This window comes from Panthera leo, chromosome B1 (assembly GCF_018350215.1).
Source record: "Panthera leo isolate Ple1 chromosome B1, P.leo_Ple1_pat1.1, whole genome shotgun sequence".
Taxonomy (NCBI): Eukaryota; Metazoa; Chordata; class Mammalia; order Carnivora; family Felidae; genus Panthera; species Panthera leo.
The window spans coordinates 11,213,247-11,240,705 of NC_056682.1; the positions used below are offsets into that span (position 1 = coordinate 11,213,247).

Here is a 27,459-nt window from a genome sequence, read left to right on the forward strand (position 1 = left end):
CAACAGTATTTTCTCTATGGGATAGTCCTACAAAATAATTGCAAGATATATTGGTCTTCTCAAAATAAAAAACATTATTAAACAATGTTTTCAAAGCATTTGAAGCATTTATCTAGGATTAATACTATTCACTTAATTTAAATACTTCTGGGCTTAACACTATATTTTAATCCGATAGTGAGAAAATAGATTGATATAACCTTATATAATACCACACTGCAAGAAAAAAAGAGGCTTTTCTTAATTTAAAATTTGTAATATCCAAAAAGTAATTAAGGAAACAAGAGCGTCTACTGCTTAAAACACAAGGTTGAGTGAAAACTTAACAGTACAACAGTAATAACGACAGCAACATCTTGCACGTCCTTTTCCGGACCTCGGTCTCACCCACCCTGCTCCCTCTGGCTGAGGCCACCTTCTCACCCCGCAGGCTCCTGGGCGCCACTGAGCTGCGGGGGCTTCTTCCAGAACACGCTGGGCGGCGCCACGCCCGTCCGACTGAGCTTCCGTCGTCCGGGAGGGGGGGGGCGGGGACCGGGTGAAGGACACGTGGGACGTCGTCAAAGCCCCTCCGAGGCCCCGACCCCTGACGCGCACCTTCCGGGCAGCCCCGCCCCCACGTGCCTCCCTGCCGCGCAGCTGCAGTGGGCGCCTTCCTTCCTTCACGTTCGCACACTCCTTTCACCTGCCGAGGAAAGGAAAGAGCCCCACGACGTTTAGAGGTAAATTAACTAGTATAATGATAATAAGGATTTCAACATTTCTGGAGTTCGTCTACACCGAGATAAGGTTGTTGTTGGCTTTTTTTTTGTTTTTTGTTTTGTATGCTCTACGTGTAAGTGAATCTGTGCCAAAATTGGGGAAGGTAGAAACTATCATTCTTTTTTGATCAATAAGGAAGGAGAAACTTAATCTGAACAACTTAACCACGGAAACTCAGCTAGTAGGTGGTTGAGATGAATTGTAAGCCATCCATTTGCCCGGAGCCTAGCTCCAAATCAGTTTGCTATACCAGATAGTAAGTGTATTATGTAATGTCCATTCATTAAGATGTTACAGCAGTACAGAATTCTTATAGAATATATTCTTGACTATACATATAATGCACAGTAAATACATTTGTATATAGTAATGCATTCATTATATTAGAGAAGTTCACTATATATGCATATATATAAATCTTTATACTTTTACTCATATTTGTATATCAGTCTTATTTTATAATTTCTTCATGAATTTGTAATATATTTATTAAACATATCGAAATTTCCAGCCACTCTCCTAATTCTTCTTCTCAAGACTCATAATGAGCAAAAGGATATTCTATAAACTCAGAAAAAACTTTTCATAACCTTGGCTTGATTAAACTTGTGAAACATTTTTTAGCAAATATACAGAAACATTATTAAACTACTTTTGGTTGTTGTTATAACTCAGTCTTAGCACATAAGTTTTAGGAGAAAAACATTCACCAAAGTTTTGCTATAGATTCTATCAAGCCATTTGTTTATTTTTTGCTACTTCTTGTTTGTTTTAATTTACAAGTAACCATCTAAGCAAACTAGAGCAGGCTTATAAGATATGCATTATAAATTAAAGTCATCTATTTGAATCTCCAAATATTTAGATCAAGGCAATATTCATTCTTGACATATGCAGAAAGAACAAAATTGACTTCCTGTTCTCATCATGAGCCCTGGTTTGCAAATGAGGAGTGTATGCTTTAAATTGCATACAATCTTGACCTCAGCATTACACGCTGTTAACTTCAGGAGCTATAGATACAACCCCTTTGTAATGCTCTTGAAAAACCTCTCTAAAGTACTCAGAATTTCTGGGAACCATCCAGGAAACCAATTAAAAATGGGGTAGGGAAATATAGTGGGGCTGGAAAGCCTTTGCCATAAGGAAGGGAGGCATTAGCTACATCGAATAACCTTACATATCTTTACCACAATCAGCTCAGAAAGTCTTCCCTTAAATACATGATAAAAGAAATGTCCCATTTTCATTATAGTTCATTTGTATTGATTCATCACTGCATTCCCTTTAAGAGTTGTGATACACTATATTGAATTTATGGAATTATAGAAATCAGAGTTATAAAGGGCCGATCAACCCATCTTGCTCAATTCATCAGTTAAGGATTATTTGGTGTGACTTATTCTTTAGTGTTTAGTCAAATTGTAAATCAGTTAAGCAATAGTGCTTTTGGGAAATGACCTCAGTGATAAGAAAACGTGGGGCATGCATTTTTCATCATTATCTCTAAAACATGAGTGCTTAACCATATTCTAGACATTGGGATTTCAAACATGTGAGTCAGTTTTTTCCCAGTATTTGAACTTCCTCATAAGGAATATGGCATTGCTCTGGTATATTTAGTACTCAATACTTCAGACAGAGTAAGAAATATTACCCAAGTGCCCACGGTGATACATTTTAAAATCATACTAATTTGCTACCAGGAAAAAGAAAATGGTTGGATTTTTTTAAATGTAGAATGTAGTATCAAGAAACGACTCTGTGGGAACTTAAATTCTCTCATTCCTGTCATGACTTTTCACAAGTCTGCCTTACTGGAGAACTTTTCATGGCTGTTTTCTCTACCCTTAGTTAACTTCGAATCCCTACAACTGCATCATCTCCTTTATTCATTCTCACAATTCTTACTTTCTATCTTTGGAAATAAAAAAAAAAAATGGCCACAGAATCTTCAAAATATTTTAGAGCAATCACCATAGGTTAATTTTCTACAAATGACATATTCAAGAACATTTCCTTCAGTAGGATGAAAGTTGAATAAATCCCCTGATCCCTCATCAAACTCTGTAAGTCAGTCTATGTTGATGAATATTCTGTTACAAACTATTGTGTCTGTTTCCTAGATTTAGCATGGAGTCTGAAATGGGGAAAATGAGAATTGCTCTCGAATCCAGCTGCAATCAATCATCTTGGAAAATACTCTCGTCCCTGTGAGTGACACAACATAATAATTAAAGTCCTCTTCTGTCAGAAATTGAATAGATTCAGAAACATTTTTGATAGAAATAGACTTTTTAACTTTTAATTTTCAATTGTTCCTAATGAATTCCCATAAGCATACATTAGCTCACTTAATTCTTTATTCTTTCTTGCAGAAACGAAACCCTTTAAGCAATGGGAAATTATTATTTTTTTCCATTTTTATTTCCCTCTGCTCACACATTTTACTATATTTATGTGGCACAGTAGAGGTTTTGACAGGATCATGTGTTTGAAAACCCTGCTCTCAATGTCTCTCTATTACTCAATGCATTTATCTATCAGATATAAAGTCATCTTGATGTAGTTTAAAAAGTAATTTGAATGCAGTTGTTTCAAAGTAAATTCATTTTTACAAAGATATTTTATCTAGCTCCTTAATTTTCGTGGTCACTTCCTCTTAAAATTCAATATCGTCTCTGTTACTAATTTCTCTCTTATAGTCAGATACCTCATCCTGTTTTACCTCCTCTTTTCAGTGATTCTGTCTCAAAATCATCCAGTTCAGTAACATTTTTCCTTTGTAATTAATCTGATTTTTTCTTATAAAATATTTTTTTCCTTGAGAAATTCCCTACCTTGAAGGAACTGAGGAACCAAATTTCTTACTTTGGTTCAAAATAGCTTCCCATTCACATCCCAAATGCCCCAAAACCATTAAATAATTAAGTCAGCAGTAACGTCATCCTAGTATCTGATCGTTTACTCCCATCAAGTCTCCACGATTAGCAATTTTGAGAAAATTGAGGTTTTGCTGAATTTTAGATGAAAATAGATGTTGGTAAAAGATAGAAACTCAGCGTAAGCAGAAGTGATGGAAGGTTTTAATGGAGAGTTCTGGACGCATTCTTTAATTCACGGAATGATCAAGAAGGCACTTAGGACGGTGAGGCAGGGGAGAATGTTTTCCATGAGAGAGTGACTGAAAAGCAGCTGCCAACCAAGAAAGATGTTTAATTTACATGTGTGCCTAAGGATGCTCATTACTACTGCTTAAATATTTCATTAATGTTGACTGGGCAGTTAGAGTCTGTGAGGGTCTGTGCTAGGTATTGATAGAAAACTATTTCCTTCTTTAATATTAAGTAAATGGAGTAGATAACATTTCTGCCGAGATATCCCATGGTTTTATGTAATGAATAGTTAGTTCAGATTGCTGACAATCTATTTAAAGACAGAAGCAATAACCGCCAAGAACAAAATTATAATCCGACGCTTTACCGAGAAGATATCTCACAAAGTAGGTTGTGTTTAAGTCAGAAGTGATTTCTATAGACACCATATACCATTGAATGGAAGAGAGAGCACTAGAATATCCATTTGCTGAATTTCGTGCCCTTGAGTTTCTCATCTGTAAGGACCTCATAATACATGATATTGTGGTAGAGGATAAATGAGATTGTTATATACACTAAATAATATCTTGTATCATTAAAACTTGTGTATATAATAAAAAGTAGTTGTGAAATGTTCAGAGCTATACAAAGGTTTTTTTGTTGTTTGTTTTTTGTTTGTTTTTTTTTTAATTTCAAAAGACTATTGTGATTTCAAACAGTGATTCCTACTAGGGACGATTTTATCCCCCAGAGAACATGTAGCGAAGTCTGGAAACAACGTTGGTCATTGTGAGGGGTGGAGGAGCTGCTGGTATTTAGTGAGTAGAGGCCAAGGACGATGTGAGACATCCTGCAATGCATAGAGCAACCCTTGCCCCAACACAGAATTACCAGCCCCAAATGGCAGTTCTCCCAAGGTTAAGAAACCCTGTTGGAGAGCATTTAGGAGGTCACTTGGAGGTGAAACATGAAGTGCACTACGTCTTAAAGGATGCCCATGAATTGAAGAGAGCAGAATTCTCTTTTTCTTTAGTATAATTTATTGACAAATTGGCTAACATGCAGTGTGTACAGTGTGTTCTTGGTTTTGGGGGTAGATTCCCGCGGTTCACTGCTTACGTACAACGCCCAGTGCTCATCCCAACAAGTGCCCTCCTCAATGTCCATCACCCATTTTCCCCTCTCACACATCCCTCCATTGACCCTGAGTTTGTTCTCTGTATTTAACAGTCTTATGGTTTGGCTCCCTCCCTCTACAACTTTTGTTTTTTCCTTCCCCTCCCCTTCCCCTTCTGTTAAGTTTGTCAGGATCCACATAAGAGTGAAACCATATGGTATCTCTCTCTGTATGGCTTATTTCACTTAGCATCACACTCTCCAGTTCCATCCACGTTGCTACAAAGGGCCATATTTCATTTTTTCTCATTGCCACGTAGTACTCCATTGTGTATATAAACCACAATTTCTTTATCCATTCATCAGCTGATGGACATTTAGGCTCTTTCCATAATTTGGCTATTGTTGAGAGTGCCGCTATAAACATTGGGGTACAGGTGCCCCTCTGCATCAGCACTCCTGTATCCCTTGGGTCAATTCCTAGCAGTGCTATTGCTGGGTCATAGGGTAGATCTATTTTTAATTTTTTGAGGAACCTCCACACTGTTTTCCAGAGTGGCTGCACCAGTTTGCATTCCCACCAACAGTGCGAGAGGGTTCCCGTTTCTCCACATCCTCGCCAGCCTCTATAGTCTCCTGATTTGTTCATTTTGGCCACTCTGACTGGCATGAGGCGGTATCTCAGTGTGGTTTTGACTTGTATTTCCATGATGAGGAGTGACGTTGCGCATCTTTTCATGTGTCTGTTGGCCGTCTTAGATGGGGAGAAGGAATGCGTGGTCGTATAATTTCTAACAGGAACCTTGGTGCTCATCTGTGGATCGTGAAGGTGACCATAGAGCAATGAAATGAAGCAGGTTTGTTGGTGCAAATACACGAGGCTGTACTCTAGATGGTGATTATGTAGTTGACATGGAGGAGTTTAAGACTAGTATAATATTGGAAAATGTATATGGTTAAGGGTGAGCGAGTGCTGAGGCAGGAAAAAAAAAAAAAAGAAACAAGAAAAAAATTCCGAATATTTTATAATAGAACTTACCTGTGTTGATGAAGACCTGCCGATGAAAACTGAATGGAAAATGTAGTTGAAAATATGAGGAAATTCCGAAGGGCTGTGGGAAGGTAGACTGAGGGCCATAGAAAGAAAGTCATCACTGGTTTACCTCAGAAATGAATATTTGCTACTTTAGACAATATAGACAACCTTAATCTGTATTGATTGTTTGACCAATTGCATATATTAGGATTATTTTACTGAGGAACTGAAATTCTACTTCTCAGAGCTTTACATTGTAATAAGGTAAACAATATATATTATGTATAATATACAAGAAACCATGATGGGTGGCAGTGCCTGGGTGGCTGAGTCGGTTAAGCATCTGACTCTTGATTTCAGCTCAGGTCAGGATCTCAGGTTCACAAGTTTGAGCCCCGTGTCAGGCTGTTTTGACAGCCTGCTTTGGATTCTCTCACTCCTCTCTCTGGCCCTCTCCAACTCTCTCTGTCTCTCTAAATAGATAAATGAATTGTAAAAGAAATAAATAAAGAACCGAAACCATGAGAGCTCAGAGGAGTTAGTACGCCCTACTCTAATTTATGATTAAGGAAATTTGCTTAAAGAAAATAAAATGAATACTGAATCTTTAATTAGGGAGAATTCATCACTTCTGAGATCTCCTTTAGTTAAACATCTTTAACTCCTTCAGCTAACTTCTGCTTCCCCAGGGTAAAGAAACGTTTTTTTTAATGTTTATTTTTGAGAGAGAGCTCTCAAGAGAAGGAAGGAGAGGGAGAAGGAGGAGGAGGGCCAAAGAGACATGAGGATGGAGGGTCCAGAGTGGGCTCCCAGCTGACAGTGGAGAGCCCCACCTGGTGCTAGAACTCAGGAACCAACCTGTGGGATCATGACCCAAGCCAAAGTCAGATGCTTAACCTTAACCAACTGAGCCACCCAGGTGCCCCTACCTCCTCCCGGGTAAAGAAACTTTTGGGTGTTCTCTCACCGATTGGTATGTGCCTTAATCACCTCTCTGTCCCCTGGCAGCTCGAACAGGTACACTATCCTTGCCTTACCTCCCAGGACCCCAACAAGAACTGGAGAGTGCATATTCTCGGCTGTCATAGTCTCACAATATTCCGAAAACAATATCCCTTCCCCCGCCATAAAAATTCTGCAGCCCTGCCCCACCCCACCATGCTGAACATCTTCTTTCTCTCCAGACCCTTCTCTTCTCAATACACAACTTAAAGAATTTTATCTTGGCAGTGAAAACTATAATGTGGGAGGCAAGGAGAAAACAGTTCTGTCACATCCTGTGTACTTTCAAACCTTCCAGTCTTCCCCTCTTATAAGCATTTGAAATCAAAGCCTGAAATAAGAAGGAGCATCTCCCCTCGCTCTGCAGGTATCTCCTCACCTCCTGAGACAAAAGAGGACTATGGGAGAGGAGCTGGACGGAGGCACTTCAGGGACACTGCCTCTGGGTATATCACAAATCATCTCATCCAGACACCTGTATCACCAATTTGATGAGAACTGGCATTATTGACTCATTTTAGGCATCGTATCATACTGGCCAGGGGAAAAGACATTTAAACTTGTTTAATGCTTTGCTATTCCTTATTGGTTCTGTCAAAGAGAGTCATTTCTAAGAGTTCAAATAGTCTTTCTCAGTTTCTTTATATTACCATTTCTGCCAATCACCTTGTCATTCTTCCAATCAGCCAAGCTAGGAATGTATCAGTCTTGCACAATTTTGTTTTCTTACTCCATTGTGGAATTTTCATGTCCTTCTGGTACTTTCCTTACAATATATCTTTGGTTTGTTCTAATCCCTCCAGTTTCTTATATGTCTACTCAGGACAGCATTTTATACAGCTGAAAGAATAATGTATGTCCTAAATGCATTTTAATCTTTGGTCTCTCGTGCAAAATACTACCTAACCAACCAAAGGAATGTAACTTTAATGTTACTGTATCTAAAGGTCAAATTGAACTCAAACTCATTCTTTTTTATTTTATTACTATTATTATTTTTAATGTTTATTTCTTTTTGAAGGAAAGAGAGACAGAACATGAGCAGGGGAGGGGCAGAGAGAGAGAGGGAGACATAGAATCTGAAGCAGGCTCCAGGCTCTGAGCTGTCAGTGCAGAGCCCGACAGGGGGCTCGAACCCATGAACCGTGAGATCATGACCTGAGCTGAAGTTGGTCTCTTAACCGACTGAGCCACCCAGGCACCCAAAACTAGTTCTTTTTTAAAAAACTTTATTTATTTTGAAAGAAAGGGTGGGGGGAGAGGGAATGAGAATGAGCAGGGGAGGGGCAGAGAGTGAGGGAGAGAGAGAGAATCTCAAGAGAATCAGTGTGGGGCTCTGTCTCAAGAACCGTGAGATCATGAACTGAGCCAAAACCAAGAAGTTTGACGCTTAACTGGTTGAGCCACCTAGGGGCCCCATCATACTAATTCTTTATATTCAGTATTTACTTTGTAAGTTAAATGCAAAACTTCATAAGCTTATAAACATTTACTACATGATTTTTCATAGAAATAAATGTAATGCGAGTGTTTCCTTGTTTAAGCTTTCCCATTTTCCCATTCTTATTTTCCTTATTTCTTTTGGAATGATCCAAGAATCCTTAAAATATAAAATATCAGTGGGGCACCTGGGTGGCTCAGTCGGTTAAGCATCCGACTTCAGCTCAGGTCACGATCTCACGGTCCATGAGTTCGAGCCCCACGTCGGGCTCTGGGCTGATGGCTCAGAGCCTGGAGCCTGCTTCCCATTCTGTGTCCCCCTCTCTCTCTGCCCCTCCCCTGTTTATGCTCTGTCTCTCTCTGTCTCAAAAATAAATAAACGTTAAAAAAAATAAAAAAAAATATAAAATATCAGTAAACATCTAGGTTTCAAAGTCATCAATTTCTTTATTTTAAAAATAGGGTATTTATTACCATGAAGCTACATAAAACTTTTATTAAAGATTTATATAAAACAGAATTTTATATAAATGTAAAATGATAAACTTGCTAAAACCACTCAAATTGCAGGCATATCCTGAGCAACCTAAATTATTAATCATGTATTTCTGTGAGCAGCCACTAAGAAAGGTTTTCTTCTTGCACCCACTCACTACAAGGCCAGTGGGAAAAACCGCCTGGGCAAATGCTATCCCATTCTATCCCATTGGGTTAGTTCCCTAGTCCTGCCAAAACAAACATAAACTTGGTGACGTGAAACTACAGAACTTTATTCTGTCATAATTGTGGAGGCCAGAAGCTTGAAATCAACGTGTGGGCATAGTCGTACTCTCGCAGCTTCTAAGGAAGACGCTGGCTGTTCCTCCTTCTGGTAGCATGCCTCCAATCTGGGACTCCTTGTGCACAGGGCTTTCTTCCTTGTGCCTATCAAGTCTCCCTCTCCTTTCTTTTTTAAGGACAGGGGCCCTTGGATTTAAGACTCCCCCTATATGCAGGATGATCTTATCACAAGACCCTTAACTTAGTGATACCTAGACAGAGTCTATTTCCAAATAAGTTTACATACACAAGTAGGGGGCTACAACTTGACATATATTTTTGAGGTACATATTTTAGTTCATTAGACCCCTGGAAGGTTAAATTTGAACTAATATGATCACCTGGGTGGCTCAGTCTGTTAAGCTCCTCACTCTAGATTTCGGCTCAGGTCATGATATCCCAGTTTGTGGGATCGAACCCTGCATCCGGCTCTATGTTGACTGCTCGGAATTCTCTCCTTCTGTACCCCCCCACCACTTGTGCTCTCTCTCTCTCTCTCAAAATAATTTTTTTTTTAATTTGAACCAATAGCTTTCCTTTTTTTCCCACTGTAGAAACAAAAAATTGTCTCACACATTTAAAAAAATCTCAATGGTCCACTTAACTATGAATTCAATCTTCTCATTTGAAGAGTTGCACACTCTTAAAGTTTAAAGAGAAACTTTTAAAATGCCTTAGGTGTACATTGTAAAAACTCTTAAATGTACTGAGGGAATCTATTAAAAAACATATTCAGAAGGTTAAGGCATAAACTTGATGATTAATGGGTCTATTCTTCTGCCCCCAATGCCAGTGCTGCCTGACAATGCAGACCATCCTGCTCCACCCTCCAGCTAAAGAATCAAGTAAAATAGGTAAACACTAAATCTTGCACCAGTTGCTAAACGAAGCATTACAAATATTTAGGGTGGAAAAGTCATCTGTTAAGCTCTTACACAATTTCATTCCTTCCTTCTGGAGTAAAGAGGGAATCCAAGGATGGGCTGTCTCCCAACTCTAAATAAAAGGCACCCCTCCACCCCTCTTCCTGCGCAGCTCCTTTCCCCCTTCCTCCCTCATTCCTCCCTCCATTCCCCCTTCCTCCCTCCATTTCCCCTTCCTCTATCCATCCCTCCTTCCTCCCTCCACCCATCCCTCCTCCATCCCTCCTTCCTCCCTCCATCCATCCCTCCTTCCTCCCTCCCTCTGTCCCTCCTTCCTCCCTCCTTCCATCCCTCCTTCCTCCTTCCCTCCCTCCATCCTTCCTCCATCCATCCGTCCTTCCTCTATCCATCCATTCTCCCTCTATCCATTCTCCCTTCATCCATTCCTCCTTCCTCCCTCCCTCCCCTCCCTTCCTCCATCCCTCCTTCCTCCCTCCACCCCTCTTTCCTCCCTTCATCCCTCCTTCCTCTTTCCATCCATCCCTCCTTCCTCCTTCAATCTCTCCTTCCTCCCTCCATCCCTCCTTCCTCCATCTGCCTATTCCTCCTTCCTCCCTCCCTCCATCCTTCCTCCATCCATTCATTCTCCCTCCATCCATTCTGCCCCCATCCATTCTCCCTCCATCCCTCCCTCCATCCCTCCTTCCTCCCTCCATCCCTCCTTCCTCCCTCCATCCCTTCTTTATCCTTCCATCCCTCCTTCCTCCCTCCCTCCATCCTTCCTCCCTTCTTCCATCCATCCATTCTCCCTCCATCCATTCTCCCTCCACCCACTCTCCCTCCATCCATTCTCCCTCCATCCATTCCCCCTTCTCGCTCTATCTATTCCCCCTTCCTCCCTCCTTCCATCCCTCCTTCCTCCCTCCATCCCTCCTTCCTCGCTCCCTCCTTCCTCCCTCCATCCCTCCTTCCTCCCTCCATCCCTCCTTCCTCCCTCCCTCCTTCCTCCCTCCCTCCATCCTTCCTCCATCCATTCATTCTCCCTCCATCCGTTCTGCCCCCATCCATTCTCCCTCCATCCCTCCCTCCATCCCTCCTTCCTCCCTCCACCCCTCTTTCCTCCCTTTATCCCTCCTTCCTCCCTTCATCCCTCCTTCCTCCCTCCATCCATCCCTCCTTCTTCCTTCAATCTCTCCTTGCTCCCTCCATCCCTCCTTCCTCCATCTGCCCATTCCTCCTCCTTCCTCCCTCCCTCCCTCCCTCCCTCCCTCCTTCCTCCCTCCCTCCCTCCCTCCTTCCCCCCTCCCTCCCTCCTTCCCTTCTCCATCCATCCTTCCTTCCTCCCTCCCTCTGTTACTCCTTCCTCCCTCCATCCATCCCTCCTTCCTCCTTCCCTCCCTCCATCCTTCCTCCATCCATCCCTCCTTCCTCTATCCATCCATTCTCCCTTCATCCATTCTCCCTTCATCCATTCCCCCTCTCTCCCTCCTTCCTCCCTCCACCCCTCTTTCCTCCCTCCCTCCCTCTTTCTTCCCTCCATCCCTCCTTCCTCCCTCTACCCCTCTTTCCTCCCTTTATCCCTCCTTCCTCCCTTCATCCCTCCTTCCTCCCTCCATCCATCCCTCCTTCCTCCTTCAATTTCTCCTTCCTCCCTCCATCCCTCCTTCCTCCATCTGCCCATCCCTCCTTCCTCCCTCCCTCCTCCTTGCCTCCCTCCTTCCTCCCTCCCTCCATCCTTCCTCCATCCATTCATTCTCTCTCCATCCATTCTCCCCCCATCCATTCCCCCTTCCTCCCTCCATTCATTCCTCCTTCCTCCCTCTATCCCTCCTTCTTCCCTCCATCCCTTCTTTATCCTTCCATCCCTCCTTCCTTCCTCCCTCCCTCCCTCCATCCATTCCCCCTTCCTCCCTCCATCCCTCCTTCCTTCCTCCATTCCTCTGTCTAGGAACACACAGAACTAACGGTTTCCATCCCAAACCTGCTGCACTGAGGCCCCCACGGGCCTTCCTTGTGCCTCGAAAACAAAGGGGACTCCTAGCCATTGTCCTCTGCAACGCCAAACATCACCAGCACTAGAGCTAATAGCTTCCCTTTACCACTGTCACCCCGTCACCCTAAAGTGAGATTATCCAAAGCAGTATCTTTTACCTCTTATTATCTATCTAACTATGTTATGGTTATTATATACCAATCATAGCTTAACTCTGAAAGCTTATTAGTTACTAGTATTATTAATATACACATTCTGATTTATGGTAGTTCCCCTGACCTATTTCCTACATAGGAAATAAGGTGTGTAAGTGAATATAATTTGTGTGCAAATTAAACACTTTATTTTTGTAAGAGTAACTGCACTAAATGAGTAGAAAACGACTTCTTGATTAAAAACATATATTTAAATGAACGTTTATTCAAATAAATTTGATAGCTTATGTAGACACTTGTAATCTCTTTTGGTGACCTTCCACCCTAGAAAGTCCTCCTGCGTTTGGGAGAATTTCCTGTATCGTTAGTCTCTGCCACAGATGCCAGATACTCACTTTCCCTGTCTCTGTTGCTGGTAGGATACGGACAAGTGACTTTAGGCTTCATGAATAAAATGTACGCAGCCCACTCTCTGGGTTGTACACCAGGCATGTGGACAGGCTGGCACCTAGCTAAGGGAGTGGGGACGTTTCGTTTTCAGAGGCGACAGTGGTAGCTGTCTCCGCGGCGGAGCCCTTGCCCAGACCAGCAGCAGTGCAGACGCAGACCGTGGTGAATTTGGTGAATTGTGCTGTGTGACAGTGATATGGGGCCTGGAGCTGTGTGGTGTCTTCTGGGGGTATGACTCCTGGTGATACAGTCTTCAGGGCCTGCTGTGGGCCTTCCCAGAGGTTATGTGGCCTATCTGTAATTACTTCCGAGACTACTTTTCCGTGTTGCTGGCAACAAAGAACGATGGCAGATACATCCACCTGGCCCACTCCATTCACTGGCAGCAACCGATAATCCAATGCGTCAATATGAATTTAAAAATTGACTAGGAGGCATAAGGAATGGAGAAGGATCCGATTTTAATGGTTGCTTGCAACACAAAGAAATGAATAAGATCCCAGATTTCTTAATCAAATACTTTATTTGTGTAAAATATAATTTTTAATATGTAATCAGTTCTTCTTTTTCCTGACTTAAAACTTGTCCAGATAGAAGAAGAATGTCTTTACTTTTGTAGCATGTCAGTCTGCATGGGAAATTATAAACAAAATAATAACCAAGACAAAATGTATCTTGATGACTGATGTCATCACCATTGTTACTACTTTTATTTTTATTATAAACTGTAAGATTTCTTAGCATTCTCTCATATACCCCATAAATACACTGTTCTTTTCCCCCAGTAATGTACGACGCCAAGATAAGAAATTTTCACTTTTATTAAATTTCACTATATGTATTTATTTTGCTACCCGTATTGAAAAAAAAATAGCCATGTTAAGGGTCTAATTTCATGCAACTTAAATAAACTTTGTAGAAATTAACCAAAGGATCTAATTACGACTCTACACAACTTATTTTCATCAAATGAAAGAATACATTCTGCGTTCCAAACAACAAACTTGTATGTGTAGTTTTGTAACATCACTGCTTAAAAACAGAATTTACTAATTAAGCTTCTTCTATAAGTGAAATAATATGAAGTACAAGTGATTACACGATGTCATTGTTGAAGGTAAGAAATGTCTTTTGCATATTTGAAAGGGTGAATGTTTAAGAATAGACGTTTAGATTAGAAAAATAGTTTTAATTTTAGTTCTTAAATTTTGAGAAACATCATGCAAATCACTTTCATAAGAGCCAGGGAAGTGAGATAGAAAAATAGGAATTGACAATTCTCACGATATTAAATGCCAGAAAATAAACTTTTGTTTAATTAAGAACTTAAAGAAAATCTTTTAAGTGATGAAATCAGCAGTGAAAAATAGTGCCTTTGAATTTTTCCTTAAACCTCCACTGTCTGAACATATAAACAAATCCACTCTGCAACAATCTCAATCAATGACTCATTAAGAACCTTTTAACAAAAAAAAATCGATGTATTTTAAAGTCCCTCTACATAGAAAATACATAGGCTACTTTAGCAAGCACTTAGAATTGTTTCTCCCCCACAAACACTAATATTTACATATTTGCTGGACGCTCTGTCATTTGCTATTGCAGTGTTTTTCTCTCTGCCAATTCTTACTGTCTGATGAAGGGAAAGATTCCTCAGCTTCTATGTTTGAGTTTAGTTTTCTTACATTTTTATTTTCTCATTTTGTGAACATTGATGTTTGAGGAGGGTTAGACTTAAAAAAGAGTGATTTGTATTCACAGCTGAGGTCTAACTATGCCTTCCTGAACCAGACATTTTTAAGCACAAATCTTATATTTTATAGATATAAAAAGAAGAAACATAATACAGCTATAATAGGCATAAATGAAGGTTTTTCAGTGAAAAAAAATCTCTGGAATTTAAAGTATAAGTTCTACATTAAAAGTTTATATACGTATATGTATATATGTGTGTGTGTATATATATATATATATATACACACACACATATATATACTTTTCAGTAATTTCTGAAATAAATTATTTTTATAACTCTGCTTACAAAACTATTTATTGACTGGTTAATATATGAGAATATTCCGTGCACTACAAAATCACTGAAGACATAAAGCTCACTGAATGGTTTATGTGTCCTTAAATAGTTAAGGAAATGCAGACATGTAAAAACAAATTACAAATAATATGGGCAATTATATTAAAGAAATTTGTACAAGGTTGAGTCATAGCTTAGAAGAAAATGATCAATAATAACCGTGTCCCAAATAACGTGGTTTTTGAAACTGAATCTTGAAAATTAATTGATAACTCAGTAATTAAACAAAATTTAAGGAAATAAATTATAAGAAGAAAGAGTAAAGTCTGTAAAGACACAGAAGCATGAAACAGTACGTTAACTACAGATCCTTTATGAGTTCTAATATCTGAGACAAATACACTATATTGTTTCTTTGTTTTTTTATTTATTGATATAAAATTCACATATAAAAATTCATTTTTTTAATTTTTACAAAGTTTTTTATTTGTTTTGACTTAGAGGGAAAGGCAGACAGAGATGGAAAGAGACAATCCCAAACTGATAGCATGGAGCCCAACGCAACACTCAGTCTCACAAACCATGAGATCATGACCTGAGCCCAAATCAAGAGTCGATTGCTTAACTGACTGAGCCACCTGGGTGCCCCCATAAAATTCATCTTAATCATTTTTGTGCATGATGCAGTGTTTTTTTTTAGTATATTCACATTATTTTGCAACCATCATGACTATCTAATTCTAGAACATTTAATCAACCCCTAAAAGGAATTCTTGTTAGCAGTCAATCCCAATTCCTCCTTCAACCCTTGGCAAGCATGAATCTACTTTCTGCCCTGGTTTTGCTTATTCTGGACATTTAAGATAGATGGAATTATGCCATATATGGCCTTTTGTTTCTGGCTTCTTTCAGTTAGCATAGTGTTTTAAATATCCATCCATGTTGTAGCATATATCAAAATCTCACTTTTTTTTTTTTTTTTTTGGCTGAATAGTGTTCCATTGTATGAATATACCACTTTTGTTTATTTCTTCATCAAGTGATGAACATTTGGGTTATTTTCACTTTTTGGTTATTATGAATAATGCTGCTATATACATTTGTGCACAAGTTTGGTATGCATATTGTGTTTTCATTTCTTTGGGGTATATACATAGGAGTGCAATTATGGGGCCACATAAAACCTCTATGTTTACCATTTTGAAGAATAGCCAAATTGTTTTGCCCAGATTGTATTACTTTACATTTTCACCTGCAAAGTGTGAAGGTTCTTATTTTCCTACATCCTGCTGCATGTGTTATATATATACACACATATATGTATATATAGAAATGCAATTATTTTTAAGTCTTCTGCTGACCTGAGGAACAAAGGATAGGGATAAGGTAAATTAAGGCACCACAATTTTACTCTCACAGAGAGTCATTTGGGTTCATTTTCTGGGGGGTAGGTGGAGCTGTCCATATGTTTGTTTTTTAAGTGAATGTTTTACCAGATGGCTACAAGCTTTTGGTTGCATTCTAGGATTACAAAAAAAAAAAAAAAAAAAAAAAAAAAAGGTAGTTTTTTGCTACACTTGTCACTGTTTTTACAGAGCGCAAACTCTTAGTGTTTCTCACTCTGATGCTTTCTCTGACATCACTCTACTACTTTGTTCCTTAAACCTTAATTATTACTCCATGGAGTTGGTGGCAACCTGAGTTACCCTCTAGAACTACCACCAAACACATTTCCTCTTCTGTAGGAAGAATCTGGGTAGAGCAGCTAGTGAAGAGCAAGTTTTCTATCCCCCCCACTCCACCCCCCTCCCCCAAACACTGGCTTCCTCTCTATAGCACAGGGTAATAGCCCAGGATCTTAAGACCATCTTCTCCTGTCAAGACAATTGACTATATGGGGTCAAACCAGTGATCAATATATGTACCAGAGACTTTTGAAACAATAGAGCAATTAATGGAGGCCAAGAGCTTGAACAGGGAATGTAATCTCTAAGGCACATTTAGATGGAACAATAATTAGTGAAAATCTTTCTAGTTCAGGGAGTTTAAACACAATCTCTGACCTATCAGTGGCTCACAACTAATTGACCTTTGTCCAGGAGTAGCTCCTAAGAAGTCAACTTCAAAGATAAATGAAGGAGAAAGTATTCGAGCAGGGCTATGAGAATCTGCACACTGGAGTGAATATTAAAGTATGCTTTTTGTAGATGTCATTTTTGTTCAAATGAAGGAGATTTATTTCTTACAGTGGTTGCCTGAATGAATGCTGAGTTATGTCAAATGATTTTTCTGCATTATTGACAAGATCATGTGTTACTCTTTTTCTTTCTTTCTTCCTTTCTTCCTTTCTTTCATCTGTTATTATGGTAAATTACATCCTTTGATATTCCATGTTGAACCAACCTTGCTTTCCTAGGAAAAGCCCATTAGATTGTGATGCATTACTCTTTGTATGTATTGCTAGATTCAATTTGCTAGCATTTTGCTGATGGATTTTTATCTACATTCATGAGGGATATTGGTCTACAATTTTAGTTTTTTGAATGTCTGGTTTGTTAATGTAGCGTTGGCCTCATAAACTGAGTTGGACGTGTTTTCTCCTCTTCTAGATACTAGAAAGTGTTTTGTAGAATTGATATTATTTCTTCTTAAATGCTTGGTAGAATTCACCAAGGAATACATCTAAAGTTTTCTTTTTTGGAAGGTATTTGAGTAAGAGTTCTATTTCTTCAGTAGATAAAGAACTTTTCACATAAATCTTTTTTCTTGTGTAAGTTTTGGTGGTTTGTGTCTTTCAACGTATTGGTCCTTTTCAACTAAAATTGTGAATGTATGGACTTAAAATTGTAGATTTCTTTATTATTCAATTAGTATCTGCTGAATTTCTACTGTTGTCTTCTCTTTCATTCATGATGTTGTTAACTTGTTTTTTCAATCATTTTCCTTGGAACTCTGAGTAGAGGTTGATTAAACTTACTGATATTCTCAAAGAGTCAACATTAAGTTTCAACTTCTTTCTGTTGTTTCCTATTTTTCATTTCATTTCATTTCATTTCATTTCATTTCATTTCATTTCATTCATTGGTGTTTTTATTTTCTTTCTGTTTCCTTTGCTTTTAGTTTGTTCTTTTTCTAGTTTCTTAAGGTGTAAACTTGGAGTATTAATTTAAAAAAGACTTTTTTTTTCATTTTTTAAATTTTAGCATTAGGCTAAAAACTTCTCTCCTGCACTGCTTTAACGTTATCTCACAAATTTGATATATTATGTTTTAAATTGAACTTAGTAAAAAACATTTTAATTTTCTTTTATTTTTAACACATGGGTTATTTAGAATGTTTTATTCATTCCAATTATTTTCAAGTTCCCAAATATCTTTCCACTATTGATTACTAATTTCCTTTATGATCCAATAACACAGTTATATATGTTATATATATATATAGTATGTGTATATATTATATACATACTCCACAAGGTTTGTTTTATGGACTAGAATACAGTCACACTTGTTGGATGTTCCATGTGCTTGAAAAATATGCATATTCTACTCTTATTGACTGTTCTGTAAATATCAGTTAGGACAATTTGTTGACAGTGTTGTTCAGGTCTTCCAATATCCAGACAAATTTTCTGCCTACTCCTTCTATCAGTGATTGAGAGAGGAGTCTGAATTCTGTCATAATTATGGAGTTGTCTGTTTATCCTTTCAGTACTGTTAGTCTTTGTCTCATGTATTTTGAAACTTAGATGTCAGATGCATACAAATTTAGGATGTTAATGTTTTATTGGAGAATTGATCTGCTTCTCATTATGCAATGCCCTTCTTTATCAGTGATAATATCCCTTATTTTGAAATGTAGTTTATCTGATATTAAGTAACTAAAATTTCTTCAGGTTAGTGTTTGCCTCCTGTATGCTTTTCTACCTTTTCACTTTTAACTCATGTTTGGCTTCATATTTAAACAGAGTTTCTTATAAACAACATATACTTGGGTCTTGCTTTTTTATCCCATTGGACAGTTACAGGTTTGAATTTGCATTTACAGCATTCACGTTTAATGTTATTATTGAAATGTTTGGATTGAAATCTTCAATCTTGTTAGCTATTTTCTAACCATTCCATCAGACTTATTGTTTTGCTTTATTTTATACCATTCTGTCTTCTCTTTCATGAATTCCTATAATGTGTAGATTAGATCATTTATTAGATTATTTGTCCCACGTACTTGGTTGCTCTGTTTTATTCATCTGTTTTACTTTTTTTTTCTTTTAGGTGTCAGAATAATTTCTACCAACCTGAGTTGGTAGAAATTCTCAAGTTCACTGATTCTTTCCTCCTTTATACGTGTCTCCCAAAGAGTCTGTCTTTATTTTTCTTTGAATTTTTTATCTCTGTCACTGTTATCAATTCTAGCATTCTATTTCATTCTTATAGTATGCATCTCTGTTGAAATTACTCAAATGATTTTGCATGATTTTTCCATTAGGGTCTTTGCATATTAACCAGAGGATTTTAAATTTCCTACCCTATAATGCCAACATATGTGTCATATCTCAGCTTGATTCTGTTGATTGTTTTCTCTTTTGGAGGTGTGTTGTATTTGATTGTCTTTTCTCATGCTTCGTAATGTTTTCTGAAAGCTTGTTCTGTACTGTAAGACAGTACAGACTAAAATACACAATTTTTATTCTTGGAAATTGGCATGCCTTTCTTTCTGCAAGGCGCGCAATATGGCAGTTTGTGTTAATGTAGTCAACAGCTGAGCTTGGCTCCAAATTTGTTGTCACTAGGATTACCCCCAGTGAACTAGAGTCTTCAAATTACTTTAGTGATACCATATATTTAGTGTGAAGGTTGGTTTACTAGATGTTTTTCTCAGTATTTCCTGCGAACTCACATTTAGGTCTTCCTTTCGCACTGAACCTCAGTGAGAGACAGCCCCTTACAGATATCACAGTGGTATCCCACTGTGCCCTTTACTGAAAATCGATTAGCTTGGTAGTGAAGGTTTGGAAGGTGTAATCTATTCTTCTGATTAAGCCACTGGTTAAGCCTGTTTGAGTCAGGTTGCTTGGCCACGGGTCCTTAAGACACAGCTTTCTCAAGTGTTCCTGCCCTTCCTGCAGATGGTAATTTTTTGGTCCCAGCAGGAACCTCTGCCCTACCACTAATGATGGACAGGTTTATTTTATTCACTTCTCTCAGCCACAATCAGTTTTCAAGGTGCCCTAAAAGTGACAGGGCTTCTTGTCCCTTCCCCCATCCATTGAGACTTGTTTCATAGGAGAGTGTTAGAGACTAAGTTGTGTCTTGTCTCTCCCCTTCTCCCTAGTTTGAAGCCCTAACCCCCAAAGTTACTATACTTGGAGTTAGGACCCTTAGAAATAGTTAAGTTTATAAGAGATTGTAAAGGTGGGGCCTTAATCCTACCAGGACTGGTGTCTTTATAAGAGGAAAAAATACCAGTGAGCTCTCTGTGCATGCTCAGAGGAGCGGTCATGTGGAGACACAGTGAGAAGTTAGCCATCTGCAAGTCGAGGAGGAAGGCTTCAGAATGAAACCTGCTGTATCCACACCATAGTCTTGGACTTCTAGCCTCAAGAGCTGTGAGAAAGTGAATTTATATTGTTTATGCCATCCAGTCTATGGTATTTTGTTGTTGCAGCATGAGTGAACTAATACATGAAGACAGAAGAGGTAGGTTGGATAGTTTTGTGATGCTCCCACAGTGACTGTTCCTATCTTGCCCAAGATGTGGGCTTCAAGCAAATCCTTGCAAGTACTCTTACCAGGCCTCTGTATGTGTGCAAGGTAGGATTTGTGAAGAACAACTCTTCAAATGGTTACAAACCACCCTCCTAGTATCTGTGGTCCTCAGAATCTTTCTGTTCTCTGCCTTTCTTCTCATGCACTCAGCCTCCAGCAATGGGCCACATATTCTAGCTTGGTTCTTCGGACTAGTACCTCACTGTGTCTGCTCAAGAAAACTCAAGTGCTTCTGTCCCATCTGTCCATAGCATACCTCTCTCTCCTTAGGCGAATGTGGTGATTTGGTTGTCTCATAATCTCAGTTCCCCGTGGATTCATGACCGGTTATGAATTTGCAGGTTGTCTGACTTTTATGGTTGGATGCATTTTCCCACTCTGTAAATATCTAAGCAGAAAAGCAAGTCTGACATATTTTCTATATAGTTGTCTATTTATTTGAGTAAATATCTTTAGGTGTATATTAAATATCACCGGTTTCTTTTTGGCTATTTCTACCCTACCATTTAAAAAAAAAGAATGGGATTTTAAAATTCAATTATTGTATTTTTATTTCTTTTGGAATAATTTTAATTGTAGAAATCTAATTCTGATTTTTTCACAAATATTCTTCCTTATGGTTTCTACTTCCCTTTGTATTTCTCAAACATTTTATGCATATTTAATTTATTATCTGAAATGATAATCTCAGTATCTAATACTCATGGATCTCATTTTCTTCTTGTTTCTCACTCAGGTTTGTAGGCTTGTATAAATTTCTATAATTATGGATTGAGTAGTGTTTTCTGTAAAACTAAACTACCGTTGAATGCTTAGAATAAAATATTTTTGATCATTTTAATACTTTCCCATTTGGTTTTCTCCATTTTCATTTGAAATTTCACTATTAAGACTGATAGGTAATACTAGTCTGGAGTAGTTTTATAACTATGATTTCCTTAGTTTTCACATCCATCTCATTTGGAACAGCTTCACTGTCGTAAGATTTATCTTTTTTATGAAAGGTGTTTTATGTAGGTAGATAAAAATCTCTGAGTTTGCTTTTAGGTATATATAGGTGTTTAATCACTCTTAGAATATATTTTCTAGTTATTGATCTATTCAATTTTTCTGTATATCTTTTAGTACCACTTGATAACATATTTCAAAGAAAATACTTTTAATCTAAAATTTAATATGTTGTTATATAATTGTATGTAATATATGATTACCTTTTTATTTTTTAATTAAACTTTATTTTTTATTTCTCTTAATGTTTACTTATTTTTGACAGAGAGAGAGGAAGAGAGAATGAGTAGGCGAGGGACAGAGAGACAGGGAGACAGAGCATCTGAAGCGGGCTCTGCATTGAGAGCAGAGAGCCTGATGGAGGCTCAAACTCATGAACTGTGATATCATGACCTGAGCCAAAATCAAAAATTTAACCAGTTGAGCCACCCAGGAGCTCAGGAATACTGCTTTTTAAAAATTGCATCTAGAATTGAAGTTCTTTCCTCTTTCATTATTCTGTTTGTGCTGTTTATTATTATTATTCTTTATATAAAATATTTTAAAAAGTTAAAGTTGGCTTAGTATTTTTTTAATCTGTACTTAAAAATAGCTCTTGTATTAATTTTCTAAATGTATCTTGTATCTGTTTTCTGTTTTGTTTTTTCTTTAATTTTAAGGGGGCTATCTTTACTAATTTATTTGGGGGGATTTATTTTGTTCTTATCTAAGCTAGTTCAATGAATGATGGTATTAGACGGTCATCATTCACTTACTAAAATACACTAATAAAATATTAATGCTCATTTGACCTAAGATAATGAATGCCTGTGTATGACACATTTATTTAGAGAGAGGTGTTTTTCATCTAGCCGAAACCTTTGTTAAAGACATATATTATCCATAATAAAAATGGAAGTGTACCTCCTGCCTGTATAAGTATGGTGTGACCTTGACCTCAGTCCCTTGTAATCCTAAAGGCATTTCAGCTGAGCCTGTGAAATCCATCCCACAGCAGCATTATGGTGTTTTTGAAAGGCTTCGTCTACAACTCAGGAGACCCTTTAGAAAAAATTTGATATGTAAACATAAGGTGGGAGGCAACAAGGTTCTTAATTTAGGTGAAGCAGGAAAGTACTGAGAGGGTGAGACAGGAGAGTCACTTTAAATGATAGTCCATATCATGTCCAGCTGGTTTCTTTTTCTAAGAAAAATGGTGTGGGTCACATTTAGTTGGACATTTCAAACTCAGTGACAGAGCTCATTATGAGCATTATTAAATAGAAACGCCCATCGCTTCCCAATTCATTACTGGATTTGAATTTCCCTCTTCACTAGAAATAAACTTTATGGGACATGTTAAGACCAGCTAAAGAATATGGAAACATTTAGGCAAAATGTGAACATGTCGAGTTCATGTGGAAAAATTAAAAACAAATTTTTCCAGAAAACGTATTACATACTTACACTACGATTGTTGTGTTTTTTTCCACTGGTTCACATGCTCTCACGGTGTGCTCTGAAAATTACACTGTAATAACGTTACGCAAAACTATTTACGGGAACTGTACAAAAATTCACAGAAAACTAATAAAATGGTAAAAAAATGTTACTTGGAAAGCCAAGGTATGTATCTTCCTTCAGGACTCAGTGTTCTATTCCTTTGAGAAGAAACATGTTTTCAAGCTTCCATTTTTGAGTTTTGATCTATAAAGAAATGTGTCTTCAGTGTCCTAGGAATAGAGCATAAACTTGAAATTGTCTATTCTTCAATTATACTTTACCATTAAAATAGTGGTTTACAGTTTATAAAATGGTTTCTCATATATTACTGCACTAAGATTTTGACAATTTCAGGAAGAAGGTAAATGAGGTGTTCCCACTGTTGTACATAGGAGGAAGTTGAGATTGAAAACAGATGGACACTGCTTTGATTTTGGTATTCTAACTCCATTCTACTGCCTGGGACATCCCTAAATGAGCAGAAGTCCTATGCTAACCAGAGATAGACATATAGATCTTTTTTTTTTAAAATGTTTTTATTTATTTTTGAGAGAGAGAGAGAGAGAGAGAGAGAGAGAAAGAGAGAAACCAGGGGAGGGGCAGAGAGAGAGAGAGAGGGAGACCCAGAATGTGAAGCAGGCTCCAAGCTCTGAGCTGTCAGCACAGGGCCCAACACGGGGCAAGAACTCTTAAACCATGACATCATAACCTGAGCCAAAAGTCTGATGCTTAGCTGACTGAGCCACCCAGGCGCCCTGACATCTAGATCTTGTATGGAGTCACTTATGACACTTCAATTTTGGAATTACTTATAACTGCAGCATAGTATAACGTATCTATACTGTTACTCCTATCACTTCTGCTTATATGGTAATTACTGTTGTTATAAATACGCACATGATAAGATGCCTGGTGTGGCGGTACAATAATTTGTTTGAGTCTCCTTTCAAAAACAGCAAAAATTGCTGACTTTCTGATATATAAAATTGTGAAAAACGGTAACCACCTAGAATATTTTTTACAGTACAACTACTAAGCTTCTTAAATAAAAATTCAGTTTTAATTATTCCATCATATTTGTCTAACACCCTTTAGTGGAGTGTTCTTTATTTAACAATCCAAATGTAATTCAACTGGTTTTGAGAGACTAAATGTACTGAATTATTGAACTTGATTTCTGGCTTCCTTGAGAGTGCCTTCCCCCCGCCCCCCAAAGGAGGGAGTTCTCTTACTTTCTTATGAGCTCAGAATTTCAGGAATTTGGATTTTTGTGGTACTAAATATTTTCAGATTTATAGTTTGCCATATTACTGGAATTGGAATTATGTTAATGGAAGCATATTAAGTGTTAAAGGATTATGTATATTTATATATCTATATCTATATATTATCCAAATATTTTGTTTAGGAATCTGTGATTATATCATATGTCTATGAACCAATTAAAAACAAAATACAAAACCTCAAAATCACTAGGCTTCTTGTCTGTTTCCGTTCAGGTTGATGATTACAATCAATCTATATGCTGTGCCCACTCTGTGATGGATGGTTCTGGAATAGACACCTTCCCTGACATCTGAGTTTTTCTATAGAAAAACTTGGTGTGGTTAGTGTTGTATAAAGCCAAGTTTAAAAAAGGTGGGAGCTGAGAGTCAAAGTTACAGACAGGTTACATAACATGACAAGTCAAATACGTTCTTGAGTCACAATTAAAAACTACTTTTTGTGAGAACATCATGATTTTCTTTTTCTTTTTCTTTTCCTTTCTTTCTTTCTTTCTTTTTCTTTTTTCTTTTTCTTTTTTTTTTTTTTTTTTTGATGTTTATTTTTGAGAGACAGAGAGACAGAGAGACAAAGAGTGCAAGCAGGGGAGGGGCAGAGAGAGAGGGAGACACAGAATCTGAACCAGGCTCCAGGCTCTGAGCTATCAACACAGAGCTCGGCATGGGGCTTGAACCCACGAACTGTGAGATCATGACCTGGGCTGAAGTCACAAGCTTAACTGACTGAGCTACCCAGGTGCCCCTTCTTTTTTTTAAATGTTTATTTATTTATTTTTGAGAGAGAGAAAGAGAGAGAGAGCGTGAGGGAGGGAGGAGCACAGAGGAGGGGAGGAGCAGAGAGAGGGGGAGACAGAGATTCCCGATCAGGCTCCACACAGGCTCTCACCTCAGGACCTGAACTCAGGAACCTTGAGATCATGACCTGAGCGAAGTCGAGAGTTGGTTGCCCAACCCACTGAAGCACCCAGGCACCCCCATCACGATTTTCTTTTGAAGGAAAAAAAAGGAAAAGAAAGAATTTGAATGTCACCTCTATCTCTGCCACCCAGTTGAGCCCACGTAGGGTGGTTTTGGATTTCGTTTTCCATTTTTGATCTAGAATTGCCTCCCAGCCATCTCTGCCATCCAATGGGGCCAGGTCTCAGCAGGCTGTGGAATCAGTCTTGGTACTGCTAGGTCGTTCTGTTCTTTTTCTGGTCCATGGTGATTTAAAAAAAAAAAAAAAAAAAAACCTTGAATGAGTTTTAAGTCTTTTTAAAAATCACTGAAGCTATCAGTGTAGTATTTGGGTTTTGGATGGGTAAATTAAGAAAAGCCTAACCTAAATGGAAATTTGTGTCTACTGCTTTGTTTCCTATGGCATAAACATAGTTTGTATATATAAATGCATCCATTTTACCCAAAGTAATGACTAGAACAGGAATCCGTCTTCTTACCACCAGTGGAAAAAGTTACCTACTAGGTTATCTCTATTCCTAGGCATTATCAAGCTTTAAAAATGTGGCCAGTCTTATTTAGTGAAAATGGCACGTGGTTTTGTTCTCTAGTGTTCTGATCGTGGTGAGATTAATCAACTTTCATGAGTTTATTAGCCATTTGTATTCCTACTTTGTTCCTACTTATATTTTATTTGGGGATGATGGCTTTTCTTTATCAGTGTATAGGAATTCATTTTAAATTATGGTTATAAATCCATATCCTGTTGTATAAGTTGTAGATGTATTTTGCCAATATGTAACCTAACCATTAATTCTGAATATGCTGCTCAACTGACGCAAGGTGTGTGTGTTCACATCTGTCTACTTTCTCTTTTCTAACCTCTGGGATTCCTCATTATGTAAAGCTTTTAAGCATAGTGCCTGAAACTACATAAGCAATGCAAAATCATTAGCAGTCATTATTCTTTTTGGCTTTTGATGAAATTATCCTAAATTAGAGTTGAGGGCTTCATTTTAGTAGCAAATCTTTCTAAAGGCAGGTTCTCAAAATTCAGGGAAGGAGAAACTCTTCTACACTCATGTACTATATAATTAATAACCTAAGGAGCAGTTAGGTTCCCACAATTATTTCTGCTCATTTTAGTCTGTGATGGCATGGGGAGTTTTTCTGTCTCTTGAGTGCGAACAATGATGTCCAAAGGTGGCTCTAATTTTATAATGTTTGGTGATAGGTTCACCCTCTCTACTTTGTTTTTCAGTCAAATCTCAACTAAAATTTTCTATCATTTTCATTTCCATCAATGACATAATTTAGCATGCTCTGTCATCATTATGGATATATTAATTTTCTTATATTATTTTTTTATTAGTTTAACCTGGTGTTTCAGAGAATTTAGGGGGAAGTTTTGGTAACCATACTTCAATCTCCAGTCTTGACCTAGATATTTAATTTCTTACCTTGATAAGCAAAAATCTCACTTTAGTTTTTTTTTTTTTTTTTAATTAGGAGATGAAAAAGGTACAACTATTTGTTGATGATAGGAAACAAATTTCAAAATATGTGACTCATAAGTTAAAGCAAAGGATATTTGAAGGACGCCAAGAAAATGCAGGTAAAAAGAAAGAAGGTTTGGCAACATATAAATAAGGAACACAGAAAGCCACAAAATGAGTTTCGTTCTTTATTGAAGATATGTAACATTCACCAAAATAAAATATACAGCACCAATTTTTTATGTATTGTATGATCATAGTGAACAAAAACCTCTAAGAAATAAAAGACAAATTTACAAAAAATATGAAAGTGAAACTTTATTACACAGTGCTAATATTTTCTTTAAATCAGTTATGAGGGGCGCCTGGGTGGCTCCGTCGGTTGAGCGGCCGACTTCGGCTCAGGTCACGATCTTGCTGTCCGCGAGTTCGAGCCCCACATCAGGCTCTGTGCTGACAGCTCAGAGCCTGGAGCCTGTTTCAGATTCTGTGTCTCCCTCTCTCTGACCCTCCCCCGTTCATGCTCTGTCTCTCTCTGTCTCAAAAATGAATAAACGTTAAAAAAAAAAAATTAAAATAAAAAAATAAATCAGTTATGAGTTAGGTAATTAAAGTACAATATGTAGGGGATCTAAATAACACTATAGCAGGGCGCCCGGGTGGCTCAGTCAGTTGGCCGTCCGACTTCGGCTCAGGTCATGATCTCACGTTCCGTGAACT

The 27,459-nt window shown here is 38.0% G+C and overlaps 1 long non-coding RNA gene across 1 annotated transcript in view; it reads left to right on the plus strand.

Moving 5' to 3' along the window:
• The first annotated feature begins 651 nt into the window (after window positions 1-651).
• Window positions 652-27,459, plus strand: part of LOC122216837 — a 151,173-nt gene continuing 124,365 nt past the window's right edge. Inside the window, exons 1-2 of the long non-coding RNA XR_006201146.1 lie at window positions 652-722; window positions 2,889-2,975. This is a non-coding gene — a long non-coding RNA (uncharacterized LOC122216837). The remainder of the gene's footprint in view (window positions 723-2,888; window positions 2,976-27,459) is intronic.